A 15836-nucleotide genomic window follows, 5' to 3' on the forward strand; every position below is an offset into this window, starting at 1 on the left:
CGAGGAGCTTCTAGCTGGACTCCTAGGGCCATCTGAGTGGCCATGAAAAACAGAGAAGCATACTGCCCCGAGTGTTGCCCCGAGTGTTGACCGAAGCCCTCTTAGATCGAAGGGTAAGAGGGCCACCTCCCAGGAGGCCTCCTGGGACCATGGAGACCTATGGCTCCTGGTCCTGGCACTCCTAAGAGGGTTTGTCTTTAGGAGTGGGGGCAGATACAAGCTGTCTCTTGGCCCTGTAGCCGCCATCTCTGGATTGGAGGCCCATGTTGCTTCCACCCCAAGGCTGCACGTAGTAGCCACCAGCTTGTTGTCCTCTTATCGCTTTACAGTGTGATCTCTCTCCGTCTCTGTCTCTCTCTATGTGTCTCTGTCTCTATGTCTGTGTGTGTGTGTGTGTGTGTGTGTGTGTGTGTGTGTTCGTGCGCGCGTGCACATGTGTGTATGTATTCAAGCAAACCCCTATCCACAAAACACTCACCAGTGCAGACATATGTGGAGGCCAGAAGTTGACGTCAGGACCTCTTTCTCAATCTTCCTCCACTTTATGTTTTAAGACAGGGTCTCTCACTCAACCTTGAGCTCACCATTTTGGCTAGACTGCCTGGCCACCAAGCCCCACCCCACTTTAAATGGGTGCTACGGATTCTCATGCTTGTGCAGCAAGTACCTTACCCGTCTCCCTGGCCCCTTTACAACGTTCTTACAAGTACCTTCCCTTAAAAATTAATGATTATAAGGAATGCTTGTTTTTCTCAAGTCCCCAAATCTTACAGTCATAATTGACTAAACAAAAAGATGTCAGTGTTTGCCAGGTCCTAAGAGACGAGTCATAGGCAGCTTCCCATCCCCTGCCAACTCAGGACTTCAGGACAATGTTGGCTCTCACCAAATTGGTGTTTGAAAACTCAGCTTCTCCTAATTTTCTTTACAGATTGTGTTTCTGTATACTAATACAGGTAGTATTGATAAAATACCTTTAAACTCTACTGTTATTCATCAACCTAAATTTTTAGGTCTTGGATCCCTAACTGGACAGTGAAAGGATGGCCATGTGCACCCCATCTCCCCTTCCTACCACAGATGCCCTCCAGGTGTATACTGACCACCTGACCTCACAGCTCTGTGTCACTGGGTCACAGTGGCCAGAGATGACGACACAGTGGCTATCTGAGCAGGTCTCCACTGGCCACACACATGATGAGGACTACATGCTTTTGTCCAATGTGTGACGTGGAGCCACTGTTATGGGGGGAGAGGCATGAAGAGGCCAGAGGTGGAGACGGGGCTGGGAGCAGGCATCGAACGAGAGAGGGCACTAGGGAGCCGAGGAAGGTGGGTGCAGAGGAAATGCAAGGAGAGGCATGGACAGGGAAAGAGGGCAAAGGGTCACAGATGGAGGGACATAAAAAAGAGAGAGGGTGAGGGGCATGGCCAGGAGCTATGTAGGGGACAGGACAGTGACAGCTGCATGGGGCCTCCAGCCTCCCCACTGTGCAGTAACAAACCGGTGAAGGAGGTGAGCGAAGGGCTTTGGGGTTCAGGGAGACAGTCTGACCAAAGGGGCCCTGACCTTTACCCTCATTTCTCATCAATGTGCACCAGAGAGCACAAGGCTCCAGCCAGATTCTGACTCAGGATCCCTTTGTCCCCACAGACACAGAGATGGGCAACAACGCCAGCCGATCCCACCACTTTTCCAAGAGAGGCGGTATTCCCGGGCCCACCTACAGAGCGGTTGTCCATAACCAGAGGCAGGGCAAAGACTGGCAGCATGGCAGATTCGTCTCAAACACTTGACACACAGCAAAAGCTGGTCACTAGACCTTTACCTACAAAGACCAGGAAAGGAGCTTGAGAAATACCTGTCCCCACCCCAGATCGTTTAGGAGACTCTCAATGAGTTCTTCCTAGAGAGCTCTTCAGTGAGTCCTCCCCAAAGAGCTCTTCAGTGAGTCCTCCCCGAGAGCTCTTCAGTGAGTCCTCCCCGAGAGCTCTTCAGTGAGTCCTCCCCGAGAGCTCTTCAGTGAGTCCTCCCCGAGAGCTCTTCAGTGAGTCCTCCCCAGAGAGCTCTTCAATGAGTCCTCCCCAGAGAGCTCTTCAGTCCATGAAAATGCCTCTCCTTGTGCCAACAGGTAGCCATGAGCCATCAGTGAACCAGAAGCATGGGAACTGAAGCAGGTCACTGTGTGAGCGCCATTGCGTGAGCATCCGAGGCTTCTGAGGAGTCTGAGACCGGCTTTACCGTGTGAGCAACTGTCATTGCTAAACTGGAATGGAAAGCATTCAGCATAGTCTGTACCATCAGGTCCTCCCAGGGCTCCAGCCTGTGCAGCTGTGTACCGGTCACCACAGGCACAACTCCTCACTTGGCCCTAACCTGCTAACCCTGCAGCACACCACACCAAGTGCGCCCAGTTGCCAATTTCCAACCGTGAATCACACTCCCTCTCTTGAGCCACAGAGCTTCCAGTTGAGATTCTGTGGCTATTACCACACAGTCTGGGGTTTCTCTCCCCAGGATGTTAAGCAACAAAATCCAAGTTATCTTTGAAGAAACCTGAGATGATATTTTCTGCTTGTTATATGGGGCTCAATGTCCTTGCTGAATGGTGAACCCAGACAGTGATTCACCAGGCTAGGAGACTACAATATCCAAATGTAAATTTATCTTTCCTAATTCCCCTGTGGTCTCCATGTAGGGAGTGGGAGAGGTGTGCTCCCACCTGGACAAAGGAATCAGAGGAATGGGAGGCTTTGGGGGTGCAGCCATAACTCAAGGAAACATCCCTCTGGGTCCAGTCAGCACGTCCACACATGGCTCAAGACACCAGCCAGGCTTCCTGCTTGGTATCCCTGAACATGAGGGCCAGGTGTCACTCTCTTTAGAACTCCATTTGGCCAGCAAGTCTGGGCACGTGGAGGGGCTGTGTGCCTGGCAACTGGGCTGGCCAACCAGAGCCAGCTAATTCAGCAGAGGCCCTGCACTCTATCTGTCTGCCTATTGTAGACAGAGGGCTTTATCCTCGGAACAGTATATGCATGAGGTAAGGTGGCCCCCACGTGGGACAAGAACAAGCTATGTGTGCATTAGACCAAAGTACACAGGACCCACGGTTCTGATGCTATCCCGTGGACATCATGCATGGCGACACTCGCTGCTTACCCCCGGCACTTGTACCAGTTTCCCCAAAGACCTGCCCTCTATAATATCAAACAATGCTAAGACAGAGGCTCTTCTTCGTCTTTGCTCTTGGCTCAGATCTGCCCCGAATGCTTTGGAGCAGACTGGGAGTGTGTAGTCGTCCTGAGCTGTTCCCCACTCGGGGGTCCCAGTCCAAAAGCTTCCTGTGTGTATGGATCCCGTATCTTTGGGCCACAGGTAATGAAGGTGGTAACACCGCTGTCCTCCATTGTTGGACACCAGGTCACCAGCTGCTCTGGCTGAGGGGCCTGAGCACCAGAGCCCAAGTAGGCAGTGCCTGTCCAGAAGGATGGCCTGAGCAGGCAGCAGCATCGAGGAGGAGAGAGAGACAGAGGGTCCACAGGGCAGAGTGGGGCAGACGACACATCAGAAGGAAGGCAGGGCAGAGCCTGGACAACTTTCAACGGCGAGGACTGTTTGATGGCCTAGAACAGCCCACCCTTTCGTCTGCTCAACATGGTTAGAAATAAATACTGTTGGAATCAAAATAGTCAATTTCAACTCCAAAATGAGCCATTTCACATGGCCCAGCCTGACTCAGGCCTTCCCCACAGCTGGTCACACTACAGTTGTGGCCTCCTCTCTGTTAGAGGAAGTGACCATCTTGTCACACTGCCTCCACATCCGCTCCTGTCCAAAGCCTCTGTGTCCCCGGTTGGCCCCTGGGAGGTGCTGGCTACATTTCTGTGGCTATTGTTGCTCTTGGTGCTGCTGGTGATGAGGTTCCAGAGAAGGCTACAGGTCATCCGAGGACCCAAAGGCCTCTCCCTGCCCAGGCATACCCTACACAGAAGTCATTTTGATTTTTATTTCCTGTGTGTGTGTAAGTGCCTGTGCGTATGCCTGCATGGATGTATATGGATGTATATGTGTGTATGTGTTTGTGTGCACAGGTGCCCATGTGTGTGCATGTGTGCATGTATGTGTATGTATTTATATTGTGCACATGTTAGTGTGTATAGGTGCCCATGTGTGTGGATAAGTATATATATATATATATTGTGTGTGTGTGTGTGTGTGCCTGTACACACCAGCAATCAACCTCAGCTGTCATTCCTTAGGTGCCATCCACCCTGATTTTTTGAGAGAATGTCTCTCGTTGGCCTGGAACTCTGACAGGATTACCAGAGCGCAGCACCATGCCCAGCTTCTGGGTGATCAGACCCAGGTCCTCGTGCTTGCCAGGCAAATGCTGGGGACTGAGCCAGCTCACCTTTTACACGGCGGTCTTATCGAGCAAATACTTATTTTCGGACACGCTTTAAGCTCCCTTCCAAGTGTGGCAAGTTGACACTGGACCTGCTCCTCTTGTGGCACTCTGACCTGTCTGAGTTGCCCTGGGAGTCCTAGGGCGTCCCTGAGTGGTGGAGTGAGGAGTAGGCCCTGGGGCTCCATGACTACCTGTACATGCTTAGCTACCCTGCAGGTTTTGCTTGGCAGTGATGTTCCTGCTTCTGGGAACTCTTTGACATCTTTATTACTTTGTGATTAACGACACGTCAATGCTCACTTATATTCCAGCTTATTATCCAGGTGGATCTGCTGCCATCGACACCACAGGCCAAGATGTTCTGATTGATCTGGTCCTTAGAAGTGTCTTGGAGAAGGCAGTGGTACCACTTGGAGGAAGCCTGGTCTAAGGGGCCCGTGAGCATGGAAACTCCTTTCCCAAGGTGTCCAAATCCTCCAAAGCCTGGGGGTGACACCAAGGCTGCACAGAAAAAAAAAATGGAGGCTGGAGAAACAAGACCGCTAAGGCAGAACAAGGCTGGACCCTCCTGAGGCCACAGAGCCCTCTCCAGACCCCATCTGCAGCCCAGACGCTGCTGCTGGTACAACCCACGAGGCTGCCGAATCCAACTGCTGGGTTCTTACTCTGTGCCTCTTCCGCTTATTGATGATTTTTCTTTCTATGCTTTCAAACATTCCTTCCCTCGGGGTATCACATTTGATATTGGTGCTATGTTTAAACTCTTTGCCCATGTCCTTCCTTGGGAAATGCACACAAGCACCATCTGTCAGATATTATTTCAGAAAAGGAGAGGGAGGAACACAGACACCTCCCACACAGTGGACGGGAGACCTCAGGTTCCTCCGAGTGACCCACCTGTTCTGTGCACCTTACGTTTGCCTCGTGGTGAAGAGTGATGCTTTACCCACATCTCATGGAGAAATGAGAGACCAAAGAATTCCCAAACATACCAGCCGCCCTCTACCCACGAGCTGGGCAGGAGCTGTGCCCACTGTAATTGCCGGGCTCCGGCAACATCAGAAAGCAATTCTGTTCTCTTCCCACAACTTACAACCTCCCTCAAGCCCTCTGGGAGAATAACATTTCACTTTAAAATCATGCCACACCATTTGTCACTTCCTACAGTCACTGAAAAGCCCACACTAATGGAATGCCTTTTGGCCAGAATGAAATTAAGCCAGGAAATGGTGAATATAAACTAGGAATTTCTAAGACTTTTTTTAACCTTTGTTATTCTTTATGCAAGACAGTTCGTTTTCTTTTTGAAATCCTATTTTTCTAGCTTTTGACTGAGATGTAACTCATAGACCATGGTATTCACCCCTTTAATAAGTGCAATTTGGCAATTCTCAGTCTATCTGCAAGAGGGTGCAACTACCACACTATCCAATTCTGGACATTTTCATCAGGCCCAAAGAAATATGCAGACCCTTTTACAGACCGCCCTTCCCTTCCTCTGAGCCATGGTAACTGTGTGGTAGATATCATGGTTGACTCAATGAGTGTCCCTGGAGGAGCATTTTGACTTCTGTCTTAGTTAGGGTTTCTATTGCTGTGAAGAGACACCATGACCACAGCAACTCTTATAAAGGAAAACATTTGACTGGGGCTGGCTTACAGTTCAGAGATTTAGTACATTATCGTCATGGCAGGAAGCATGGCAGCGTGCAGGCAGACATGGTGCTGGAGAAGGAGCTGAGAGTTCCACATCTGGATTCTCAGGCAGCAGGAAGTGACAGTGACACACTGGCCAGGCTTGAGCTTCTGAGACCTCAGAACCCACCCTGTAGTGACACACCTTCTCCAACAAAGCCACACCTCCTAATAGTGCCACTCCTGGTGAGCCTATGGGAGCCACTTTTATTAAAACCACCACATTCCACTCTCTGGCCCCCACAGGCTTGTAGTCATATCATAATGCAAAAATGCATTCAGTCCAACTTCAAAAGTCCCCATAGTATATAACAGTTTCAAGCTTGTGAAAGTCCAAAGTCTCTTCTGAGATTCATGTAATCTCTTAATTGTAACTCCCTATAAAATCAAAATCAAAAAGCAGATCACATACTTCTAACATATAATGGCATCAGATGTACATTACCATTCTAAAAGGGAGGGAAGGGAGCAAGCATAGTGAGGAAATTCTAGACCAAACACCAGCTGGGCAAACTCCAAACTCTGCATCTCCATGTCTGATATCAAATGCCCTTCAGATCTCCAACTCTGTTCAGCTTTGTTGGCTGCAACACACTTCTCTCTCTCGGGCTGGTGTCACTCCCTGTTAGCAGCTCTCCTCAGCAGGTATCCCACAGCTCAGGCATCTCTAACATCTTGGGGTCTCCAAGGCAATCCAGGCTTTAAATTCATAACTTCATACAATAGCCTCTGTAGGCCTCCATGCAGGGACACCCTGACACACCCCTGACCTCAGCAGCTTTCCTTAGTCGTGGAGGGAGATTCCATAAACCCTTTCTTCTATTCTTGACTCTAAAATCATGTGGCCAACTCTGCCAAATTCTGCTGCTTGCTGGAATGTGGTCCCCTCATTCAAATACACTTTCACCAGCTCTCTGTTTTCTACATTTTCCTTCATTGCCTATGCTTGGCTGTCCTGGAACTCACTCTGTAGACCAGGCTGGCCTTGAACTCAGAGATCCGCCTGCCTCTGCCTCTGGAGTGCTGGGATCAAAGGCACACACTACCACATTCAGCTCCAAGCTTTTCTTTAACGCCTTTTCACAAGTTCAAAGCTTACCTGTTGAGATCTTGCCTGAGGTCACCGTTCCCTGTATTCCACTTAGCATCAGGTTTTTCTTTACTTTGTTTATCTCCTTGAACACAGAATTTAGTTCCATTCCACTTCCTGGTGCCCTCTTTCTCCAGGAACTGTACATGTTGTGTTTTTTCCTTACTCAGCATGTTCTTTTTCATTATAGATCTTCGTAAAAGTGAACACTAACAACCACACAATAGAGTCTCTACTAGGCTGTTTTGAGATTTCCTCTGCCAACGCAACTAATCCAAAACTCTTCAGTTTACCCTCAGACAGATTTTTTTGGACAAGGGCAAGAAGCAGCTACTTTCTTCACCAAAATATCACAAGAACAGTCTCTAGGCCACAGACTAACATTCTTCTCCCCTGAAACCTCTTGAGCCAACCCTTATAGTTAAAATCACCCTTAGTACCACTGTCTTCCATGTTCCCACTAGTCTGGCCCATTAAGCCCCATTTAAAACATTCCACTGCTTTTCTAATCCACAGTCTGAAGTCCATACTCCTCTGAACAAAAGCATGGTCAGGCCTATCACAGCAATACCCCAGTCCCTGGTACCAACTTTCTTAGCTAGGGTTTTATTGCTGCAAAGAGACATCATGACTATGGCAACTCGTACAAAAGAAAACACTTAATTGGGGATGACTTACAGTTTCAGAGGTTCAGTCCATTTATCATCATGGCAGGAAGCATGGCGGCATGCGGGCAGGCATGGTGCTGGAGAAGGAGCTGAGAGTTCCACATCTGGATTCTCAGGCAGCAGGAAGAGACAGTGACACACTGGCCAGGCTTGAGCTTATGAGACCTCAAAGTCTGTTTCCTAATGACATATCCCCTTCAACAAAGCCACACCTAGCCCAACAAGGCCACATCTCCTAATAGTGCCACTCCCTGTGAGCCTATGGGGGCCATTTTCTTTCAAACTACAACAGCATCTCTGGATGTAGGACATGAAGAGGTATACCAAAGGATTGGAAGACATGGACTCTCCTACTGGGGAGAGCTCGGACAGCCCTTAAGACCTCCTTTTCCTCCTCTATGAATCTGCGTACAGCACCGTTGAGGTGAGGTGTGAAAACGGCATGGGGACTCAGCACCCAGCACTCAGAATACTGACACAGTTCAATGAGGCATACAGACCTGCTCTCAGAGGGAGGGCGTGGGTTCCCTGTTTCCAAGGCATCCCTGTGTCCCGCCAAGGCCCTCAAACATCCATTTGCCCATGTGGCTCCTCCCAGTGCCCACACTTTTCCACAGAAGGTAGCTCACAGAGGGGCATCAGGGGGGCGGGCGGCTACATTCCGCTCCAGTCAGGAATTTCGGCAAATCTGAGAAGAACCTTGCCCAGGAAGGTGGGGAGAAGAGCAGCAGTGGCTGCAGAGCCTGGAGCAGGGGCCCTGGAGACATTGCCCTGCACTTTCTGCTCTGGAAGCCAGTACGTGTTCTTACCGCTCATCCAGCTTCAAGAGTCTAGGGTGAGGTCCCTAGTCAGTCAGAACAACACCTGCCAGCTGCTGCTCTGAGGACTTGCCGCTGTGACCGCAGACCCTCAGTGCTGACTCGAAGCTAGTTACCCAGGTCGGCCATCAAAGATGTTGCTCTGCAGAGCTCAGAGACCCCAAACCCTCACAGGGCCTTCCCATCTACTCCTGGTCTTCCTCCTTGATCACTTATCTGATCTTTGCAGAACAAAGATGCTCTGCCAGCCCACCACACAGGGGTCAGTATGGAGTAATTAGGTCCTCAATACATACATACGCATGAGCACACACACACAGGTGCATACATGTACTAACACAAACACATATACAGATATAAATTAACATATACTTGTGTGCTTATATATGTATATATGTACACACACATAGCTTATACACAAGCATGTAAACACTCACCATGCATAAATATACACATATGCAAAAACGTGTGTGAACATGCTTTGTGAACTCATACATGCACACAGAACACAGACACTTGTACACGTATTCCCATAAACACACGATGTCATCAGGTTCATCAACAGAGAGATACACACATACATCTGTGTATGCGTGCACATTTCTAAGCACATACATCCACAAATGCTTATGTGTACACACATGTGATCATAAATATTCTCCTCCTGTTTCGAGATTAGATCCTGACAAAACAGGGTTGCCTATTTCTTGCTGCCGCGCATATTCTGAGTGGGATGGAAAACAACCCAAAACGGGCCTCCTGCCTAAAAGAACAAGTAGGCTCAGGCACCCTCCCCTCTAGCTGGCTCCGTCATAACCTTTCCCTGCTGCACCCCAGACTCTGGGGTCCTTGGGCCGTCATTCCCCAGGGACATGGTCAACACTTTTCCTAGCCTCGTTCTCACGCTGTTGGAAATAACAAGGTGGGCTGCATAGTTTCACATCAACTTGACACAAGCTAAAGTCATCTGAGAGGAGGGAGCCTCAATTAAGAAAATATCTCCGTAAGATCAGGCTGTAGGCAAGCCATAGGATATTTTCTTAATCAGTGATTGAAGGGGGAGACTCTAGCCCATGGAGGGTGGTGCCATCCCCTGAGCTGGTGGTTCTGGGTTCTATAAGAAAGCAGCCTGACCAGCTTATGAGGAGTAAGCCAGTAAGCAGCTCCCCTCCATGGCCTCTGCATCAGCTCCTGCCTCCAGGTTCCTACCCTGTTTGAGTTCCTGTCCTGACTTCCTTTGGTGATGAACAGATGTGGAAGTGTAAGTCAAATAAACCCTCCCCCCCCCAAGTTTTTAGTCTTTGTGTTCCTTCGCAGTGATAGCAACTCTAACTAGAACACGAGGTATATTTGCCTCATTAGAGAGCTGAATGTCAGCTTTAAATATCAAGTCCTGAAACGCACACCGAAGAGAAAGATAACACATAACCAATCTCAGACAGGACAATCAGGTGGTCAGAGAATCAGCTAGATGGCAGAGCTGCTGGCTGGCTGCAGACTAGTTCTCTAGGGGGAACTTGAAGGTACCACAGAATGAACCAGAAATGTGGCCATGGGATGGGGAACCGGGGAAACATCCCTAGCTGACACGTCTGTACTGAGAATTTCTGCAGTAAACTAACTCACATTGCAGGATTGGAATCCAGCCATGCTCCTGGCAGACACCAGCCCGGGACTAGTTGGCCAATCCTCCCCGTAGGTCAGAAATGACTGAGTGACACTGCGTGGTCCCATTTACCCAGGAGCAGGGCAACTCATCAGCTGTCTTACCTTGTCCCCGACTCGATCCTTTACTTCCCTTATTCAGGATGGATCCAAGGTCTTGAGTCTCTTTGCCCCTCTCAGCTTTGTGATGCTCATCTCCCCAAGTCCTTGTCCCCTGCTTCCTATGCACTAGTACTTGGGCATCAAGGGCAAACCACGTCCTGCTGACCCCAGCCTGGCCACATCACCTTCCATCCACACTGACCTTCCCTTGGCTGCCATCATGATTGGCAGGTCACACTGGCTGCTCGCTGCACTTGCGGCTCTGGCCCTCTCTACTCTATCCCATCTGGCTTGCCCCAGCCTCCTCCCCTGGTAGAAACGTTCCTTCATCTCCAGGGACTGGGGAGATTCTGGAATGGTGGAAGCAATGAGAACCATCGTTGCTGCCAATCACCTAACACTGCTATGGGGATCATTAGACACTTCTGTGGGGTCGTAAAACCCAAATGTAGTAAGTAGACAGATGAAAGCCAGAAGGCACACTGGGACACTTTAGGCATGGGAGGGTGTACTGTGGAGTGGCATTTATGGCATTTAGATAGAGCCGTGGTGCTACAGCTGTTGTCTCTGCTGTCCCCTGCCCTGTGCCTGGGAGACACTGTTGTTTGACTGTGACATGCCCACTACCAAGTACTAACACACAGGAGACAGGTTGACACTTTTCAAATGGCTTTTCTTGCTTTGCTTTTCTGTTTCCAAGAGCTTGCTATTCTGTAAATTCAGTCGGCAGGAGGCTCCTTCCGGGACTCTGACTGGAGCGAAGAGGAATCCACTCCAGGGTTTGTTCCCTCCTGTCTGGGGTCCCTCAAATCAAGACCAGCTCTTGCTGTGTTTAGAATCCAGCTCCTCTCTGCTTTCCCCTGCTTCCTGACAGGCCCATGTGACTGACAACTAGCCTCTGCTCTCCCCCTCCCCCCACTAGGACCCTTCTCTACTTTGGAGTTAAGTCTGAGGTTTTGCAGACAAGAACCCTCCTGGTGGTTAAAATGAAGCTGTAGCTTCCCGTCCCAGAATGAGACAAGTTTGGTGAGAAGAACACTTTAGAAAACTCCGGAAACTCTTCTTCCACCTGCCAAACTCTCTCGCTGTCTTACTAACGTGACCTTGAGTGAGTCATCGTGCCACCTACCTTCCCTCCAAGGGTGTCACTGGAATCATGAGTTAATATGCAAAAGTACTCTGCTTTAAATAGCGCCTTTCAACGGAGGAGCTCAAAGAATGATAATCACCACAGTGGCACAATAGCTTACACAAGACGCTCCTCAGCAGCTGTCAGATCCCTCTCAAACTTTTCCTGAGGAGCTGACTACAATGGTAACTGTTCCTTCCAACAAGTGGTCAAGACGGAAGAGAAGACGCTTCAGAAAGAGGAAACATACATCTCTCTCTATCCTCACCTCCATCATCCTCATCATCATCTCCATACTCATCTCCATCTTCACCTCTACCCCCATCCTCACCTCCACCTTCACCTCCACCTTCACCCCATCTCCATCCCCATCTCCACCCCCATCTCCACCCCCATCTCCACCCCATCCTCATCCCCATCTCCATCCCCATCCTCATCCCCATCCTCATCTCCATCCTCATCATCATCTCCATCCTTACCTCCATCCCCATCCCCATCCCCATCCTCACCTCCATCCTCATCATCTCCATCCTCATCATCATCTCCATCCTCACCTCCATCCCCATCTCCATCCTCATCTCTATCCCCATCCCCCCCATCCTCACCTCCATCATCATCATCTCCATCCTCATCATCATCTCCATCCTCACCTCCATCCCCATCCCCATCTCCATCCTCATCTCCATCCCCATCCTCATCCCCATCTCCGTCCCCATCTCCATCCTCATCCCCATCTCCATCCTCACCTCCATCCCCATCTTACATCCCACCAACCTCCCAAAGGTAACAATCACACTGGGAATATTTCAGCTGGTTGTGCTATCTTAAGTTTTGAATAGTAAAAGCACTGGAAGACCCAGATCTTGAACATTTAGCAGGAATTTCCTTTCTCTACATTCTAGAGCGCATCTCTCTCTCCCTAAAATATCACTCGGCTATTCTTTTTCTCAACAATCTCCGTTCCTTATTAGTATGTCCGAGAAAGCAGATGTCTGTGTAAGAGCAGCGGTTTACCGTGGAAGAGCCAGCTGAAGGTGCTGGCTGTCCTCTCAATGACACTGACAAGTCACCCACCCCTCCCATCCAGCGGGAAGATGCTGGGAGCTCTCACAGACTCACTCCTGCCGTTCTAGCACATTCTAGAACAGAGTAGGGTGGATGATGCTGAATGCCTTTTCCAACCAGCAGAGTAATGGAAACACCTCCTAATTTGTTGGACACCTCTTAGTAAATGATACACAATAGAAAGTGCCAACCTAGGAACAACATGCCGTGTGCATTAGGAAATACACATTAAAGTTAGGAACTAAATAAGGACAGCACTAAAATATCTGTTGGCAGAGACACAGGCTTTCTCCTTACTCCCCCATGGGAGTCCTCTAACAACACCCTGGGGTGAGAGCACCCATTTGAAACACCCTTTCAAAACTCATCTTGGTGAGCATCTGTCCTTACTCTCCTCCTGTGTGATTCACACTAGAGTTATTTTTAATTGTATTTAAAGCCAACAAGCTTTGCTCACATTTGTGTGGTTGGAATCTCTGCATGGCATTCTGTCGACGGTAGATGTCAGTCAAGTCATTTAATCTGGGGACTTTGAACAACCGTTTCTCTGATTTAATTTTAGGTTTCAATTGATTTGGGGACTGTCATCATTGCAAAAATCTGGTTTAAACTTGTTTCTAGTTCATTCCTGAAAATCAAGACATCCATATGAAGAGCATGAAGAACAAAGAGAAGTCTTCCCAGAGAACCCTCCACCTCATCCTCTGTGGGGTGTTGCTCCCCATACCCAAGTCCACAGGCCCACCACCCCAAGGCACAGAGATGGACCCTTATTCTTGTGATGGCCTGGGCTGGTGCTCCGGCCTTCTGCCTTCGCTGTTGGCTTCAGTCCATCATGCAGTGTATAGCCAACTCCTCCAATCTCCCAGTGTGCAAGACCTGGGAGCAGGTGCTGCTTTCCCCTGCACATTCAACTGGTGTAGCAGTTTGCTATGGACACTTGAATGTCATTAGAGTTTGCAATAGCCCTGAGCTGTAGACAAGCTGTCTGCAGGGTGCTTCACACACACACACACACACACACACACACAGCTTGAAAATTAATGTTATACATTTTTTTAATGTTAATATTGTTAAGCATTATTCTTGCCTAAGGGAAAGTATGCAGCTGGGGGATAAGTCCATCATCTGGCCCCAGAGGCTGCTAGTCAAGCTTCCCCACCCTGCTGGGCTGATGGGAAGAGCAACCTAGTGTGTGCACTATTCACGCCATGAATAGGATATAAGCAGCCTAGTGTGTGCACTATTCACACCATGAATAGGATGCAAGCAGCCTAGTGTGTGTACTATTCACACATGAATAGGATGTAAGCTATCCACAAGCTCCTCACCCTCATCATGACTTACACTCAGTCTGAATTGGTGAGGGGTATTGCTGCTCCTCAGGACTCCCCAGTGCCTGCAACTACTTTATGAAAAAAAAAAGAAAAGAAAAAAGAAAACTGTTGGAAAAAATATATGTGCAATTAGTATTTTACTGACGTACTTAAAAAAGTGAACTTGTGTAACGACAGCGGTCCTTTCCCTCTGGAAGTCTACGTCCTCAATAGCTGGATGCAAACACAATCTTCCTGCGCTTGGCTTTCACATACAAAAAAAAAAAGCTTGAAAAATAACGTTATACATTTTTTAAAATGTTAAGATTGTCACAATCAATCAAACAGACAAAAGCCAGGTAATTCAGAGTTAGCAATGACAACTTTGATCTCTTTATTTTCATCCAGCCTGCTGAGGTAACGGCATGAGTTCCATTAAATGAGCCACTTAATGCCACAATGTACCCACTAGAATCCCTCCTGGTTCTATAATTACTACCACTGAGGAGTCTTTGCATCTACTGAGGAGACGCAGGCATTCATATTTAAATCCAGCTGCCTTGCAGCATGCTCCAGCAACCCAGCACTTAAACTTTCCCAGTGAGTTAAAATGAGCAGCAGAAAGAATACAAGTTCACTCGAAAATGTACCTAGGCCTCCTCCTCGCAGAGTCTGAGGCAGGTGAGGGCAGTCAGGAACCCTGACTGAGGACCAAGGATTGCAGCCAGCACTTGACCCAAGTTGTCTCTGTCTGTCTTCATCACTAGTTTGCATGGCACAGAGAGGCACAGGGACTTGCTCCTGGTCACACAGCAAGATTCACGCCTCTGTGGTTAAATACTACAGTGAGCAGACCAAATGAACTTGGGGTGAGAGCATCCATCAGCCCCTGCTCATTCTGATACTTCCTAGCTTTGGACTGACTTTAGACAGTTCATTCCAGGATCTGATATTTGATGATTCTGCAGGAAAACTGGAACTACAGTCTCTCTTGTTACTTGGGCAGGAGATTGTAAAGACTGGGAAGGTCTTCAGACACTGAGACCTGCCACACGGATACAAGTTCTAGGAGGTAAAAAAGGGTGTGGCCATGCTGAGACACCAAGAGCTTGCCCCAAGAAGTACCCGTGATCGGGCAGAGAGACCTACCCATGCACAGCACTGAGCCTGTCTGCTGAGGGGCTTCAGCCAGAGGGTACAAATGATCTGGGGCTGGACAGGGCCACTGTGTCAGGAGATAACCCTGAAAAGTAGGGAGGGTCTTACAGGACTAGAGCCTGGGAGAGACTCTCAACAGGGAAGCAAACTGATCGCTCCAGGGCAGGAGAGGGCTTGTCTACAAGAATCTGCGCATGAAAGTTCTGGAAAGAAGCCATACCTTCCACTGAGCTTTTTGCAGGGCTGATTGACTGATAAACCTCGGCAATTAGGCAGAGTTTGGAATGTCCCAAGACCAGGACCAAATTGTCCTGGGCCTCTTAATGATTGCCATCTTCTGTACCTGACATCTGCACACACACATACACAAAGCGCTGGTTTTCCTATCTTTTTCTTTTTTTTTTTTTCTGGCGGGGGGAGGGGGCATTGAGACCGGGTTTCTCTGTGTAGCCCTAGCTGTCCTGGAACTTGCTGTGTAGACCAGGCCTCAAACCCCAAGGTCCACCTGCCTCGGCTGGGATCAAAGCCCTGTGCTACCACTGGCCCAGCAAAGCACTGGTTTTCCAACCAGCCAGAAAGCTATGACCACTGTCAGATCATATCTGAGACCTCTTGAAGATGTCTCCCTGCTTCTCTGTAACCTACCTAATGTTTCCACCAATGTATTACAAAGGTGTCTTCATATATTTATACTTTTTAGTTGCTTCTAAAGATTTAA

General features: G+C 48.9%; 1 long non-coding RNA gene across 1 annotated transcript; it reads left to right on the top strand.

Annotated features, from left to right (window-relative positions):
- Positions 1 to 1224: 1224 nt before the first annotated feature.
- On the top strand, positions 1225 to 2556 carry LOC131918324 (uncharacterized). The gene is made up of 2 exons (XR_009380947.1): positions 1225 to 1332; positions 2133 to 2556. It is a non-coding gene; the product is annotated as an uncharacterized LOC131918324 (long non-coding RNA).
- Positions 2557 to 15836: the final 13280 nt, after the last annotated feature.

The sequence above is a fragment of the Peromyscus eremicus genome, chromosome 8b (genome assembly GCF_949786415.1).
Source record: "Peromyscus eremicus chromosome 8b, PerEre_H2_v1, whole genome shotgun sequence".
Lineage (NCBI taxonomy): Eukaryota > Metazoa > Chordata > Mammalia > Rodentia > Cricetidae > Peromyscus > Peromyscus eremicus.